This window comes from Empidonax traillii, unplaced genomic scaffold (genome assembly GCF_003031625.1).
Source record: "Empidonax traillii isolate 1590-97213 ecotype Southwest subspecies unplaced genomic scaffold, ASM303162v1 scaffold132:size1788729, whole genome shotgun sequence".
NCBI classification, from domain to species: domain Eukaryota; kingdom Metazoa; phylum Chordata; class Aves; order Passeriformes; family Tyrannidae; genus Empidonax; species Empidonax traillii.
The window spans coordinates 839248-842786 of record NW_020955325.1 but is presented as its reverse complement, the minus strand read 5'-3'; the positions used below and the strand labels follow the sequence as shown (position 1 = coordinate 842786).

At 49.1% G+C, this 3539-nt stretch overlaps 1 protein-coding gene across 1 annotated transcript in view; it reads right to left on the bottom strand.

Annotated features, from left to right (window-relative positions):
• The window catches only part of ADCK1 (aarF domain containing kinase 1), an 81892-nt gene extending 78785 nt beyond the window's left edge, over positions 1-3107 (bottom strand). Inside the window, 1 exon segment of the mRNA XM_027883674.1 lies at positions 3031-3107. The gene's annotated coding sequence lies outside the window, so the exon portion shown is untranslated.
• Positions 3108-3539: the final 432 nt, after the last annotated feature.

Genomic DNA, 3539 nt, shown 5'->3' with positions numbered 1-3539 from the left:
ATGAGATCATCAAAAGTCAATTCTGGTCCTAGCAATAGGTCCCTTCTTCAATGCAAATTCTTGAAAATACCACAGCATAGGCAGACTGCAAGGGGATAACAGAAGATATAAAAAAGCAGGGTTTAAAAAGAGCTCTTGCAACATGAAGAGCATCCAAAACTTGTTAGAAACTCTGCCAGGCTAGTTCTAGAAGCTCCTCACTGCTGAGAAGGGGTCTAGGAAGAGGCCATGCATCCCAGGTGGTTGTGTGCGACTCCAGCAGTCAGAGAGTAATGCAGGGGATAGGGGACCTGATCAGAGGGACCCAGCGAGATTTGTTTTCTCATAATCATTGTCCCATTCAAGTGCCAGTTCCTGCAGAACAGACATCTGCAGGAATTAACAGCCTATTCCTGGCTCTGTCATAGGCCCAGCACACACCCGAAGTGAGACACTTCTCGATCACTTTCTCTCTGAGAGACAAGGGTGGGGATTGAACACATTTCCTACATTACGTATTTTGAATCACTACATTCATTGTTTGCAGTACATAAAGTAGTGTAAACATGTAACTTGTTACATGTAATATATATATATCACATTTCTTTATGTCACCTTAAAGGATTCAGACATGAAAAAAAAATAACAAATTAGGTACATTTTTCTTTCCTTTTCCTATGGGTGGTATTGGACATAAAATATGGTTGACCATTCTTTCTGCTTGTACCACAAATCAAAAGGCACGGTCATCTACACTGCAAGCTCTCAAGAGCACCCCTGACAGAGTGCAGGCTCTTACCCCATCAAGATGGAGTCCTCTAATCCTCCCACTCCTAGACTTGATTGAGAAACTTTCCTACTTCTCATTGCAAAGCTTTAACAGGGTCAGTCTGGCTTCTGCTTTTTCTCTTGGAAGCCTTGTAACCAAAAAACATGTGGTGACACAGGTCAAGTCTTTCAAAAAGAGTTCACAAGAACACAATCAGTGAAATAAGATAATATAACACAAGAGACCTCTGTACACAAACCTTAGCCAAAATTTATTATTTCCTTTTATTTTCTTACAAGCCCTAGGTAACTGTGAGGCAGAAAAGCTGAGACATATTCTGTCAATGCCTGTCAGAGCTGCCTGCAGCACCCCAGCTTTTTCTCCTGTCAGAATAGGTAGCTGACTGACCAGGACTCCTTTGAATCCACGATCAGACTCAAGAGAAAATAATCCTGGACCCTTCACTGCAGCCAAATGAACACGCACCTCCCAAAAAAAAGCTGCCTTCCTCCCCATGCCTCATGTAATAGATTGCTAACTTTGTTCATAAAATCTTATGTGTATGAGGGAATAAGGAACTTTTCTTATAATTCAACAAGATAAGTTTCATGGACATCCTGTTAATTAAGCAAGTGTCAGTAAAAATAATTGCAGACATCTTGCTAAACAAACAAGTATCAGTATTGGTAAAATTTACAGCTGATGAGAACTGCAGCTTTCATCTTTGACAAATCCCAGATGACCACTTAACAAGGAGCCATGAACTCAAGCCTCAACGCAGCTGCATTCAAAACTCGGGACTTGGAAATGTATAAAAAGGAACATTTACTACATTTTCAGTGTGTGTCTCGGGCGGGGCAACTGCCCCCCAGGCCACCCAGCGCTGTTTGCTTTATTACTGCTTGCTTAATAAATTTATCAATGTTTAATTGGAATTGAGTTGTCTAAATTCTTATACTAACTTATAAAACCTCAGTGGAATTCTAGAAATGTTGTGGCTTTTTCCTGGAGGACCAATCTCTTCTCTTACAGACATCTCTTGTATCCTCCATCACCTTAAAAAATAACTTTTTGCAATGTGTTTTAATTAAACTATTTCTGATCATTGTATGTTTCTGTAAAATTTAATTTATTGAAAAGCGAAAGGTGCAGTGACATTTTTTTAACCCACAAAATACACCTCTCTTTTTCATTATTTTTCATTCGCTTTCTCGATTGCTAAAAGAACATTTTATTGAAAGCAAGATGCAAGTCCATCTGTTCTTACATCTTATTTCTACCTGAAGGTATAATTTGCAGTTTGTGACATCACATCTATTGCCATACCCACCAGCTGTACGTCAGGAACAAAAGATAGGAACTTTAGGTAGCAAATAAACAGGCAGAGCAGCTGAATTCTTCAGCAAGAAAGTTCCTGCTTTCATGCTTAACGTGTTGTACCAATAAAAAGGGAATAATTAACCCCCCTCCACTATAAGCTACATAAATGGAATTGTCAGAAATAAATTGTATTTCACAGTTTTGCATAAGGTGTCGAGAAGCCTTTTCCATGTAAATGAGCCATTACGACACCCCTAGGGGTATCTTAAGGACCCTGTCAGCTGTGAAACACGCCTCGGGATTTCACTACCTCCCGTTATTAAGCCCTGCGTTGATGGATCACCTCCAGTTTTTCTTTCACCTCCGTGAAGTGGCACGTTTGACTTTCACACAACTTCGCACACGTGAGGCTCCCTTGTCTTCCAGCCGGGCTTCTATTCCCGCCAGGGGCAGCCGGCACGATGCCGGCTCCCTGCGGGAAGGTGACCCCACCGCCACCTGCTCCGGCCCGTGCCCTGTGCCGACGCCGGGGGAGCGGCGGGGAGCGCCGACCGCCCCGAGGGCAGCGGGGTCCCGCACCCACCGCCCCCAGAGCCCCGCACAGGCCGCGTCCGCCGCCGCGCCCGGGGTGTGCCCGTGAAGGACACGAGGAGCTGGCGCCGGCTGCTCTCGGTTCTCCTTCAGGCGCCCCGGCCCGGGCTGGGCCTCCCGCCGCAGCGCCCGCGCCCCGCGCCGCTCCCACTCGCGTGAACAGCCCCGGCCCCGCCGAGCCCCGCGGAAGACGGGGCCCTGCCCGCGGGGCCGTGCCTGCGGGGGCAATTGCTGCTGGGCCTGGAGCCCCCTGCCCCGCGGAGGGGCCGAACCGGGCCGAGGCGGCAGCGCGGGCAGCGCGGGCTGGCGGGGGAGCCGCGCCCGGACGCGCCCGCTCCGGCCGCTCCGCCGGCGCTCAGACCGGCACTTACCGCCTCGCCGGCACTTCAACTCGAGCGCCCCGCGCCGCTCCCCCTCCACCCCGCACACGGTACGGCCCGGCCCGCGCGGCACGCCGGGAAATGTAGTGTCCGACCGCGGCCGCTCGGAGAGACGCGGGCGCGGCGGGACTGCGAGGAGCGGGTCCTGGGCCAGCCCACGGCGAAGCGGCGGGGGGAGCGCCGGGCCTCGGGCAGCGCTCACTCCTCCGCCCCCGCCGCGGGGGAGCGCGCTGCTCACAGCCCGGCTCGTAGTATTGCGACCTGTTCCAGTTCGGGAACAGCAGGGCAACGCAATCCCCGTCCGTCAGGGGTGCTCCCAGCCTGGCACGGCTGCCCAGAAAATGCGTCTTCTGCACTCTTAAAAAATCTCAGACTTTAGGATATTTCAATTGGTTTTCCATGGTTTCTCAATGAAAGCTCTGTATCAAGGAGAAGGTTTGTGAATATATATATATATATATATATATATATATATATATATATATATATATATATATATA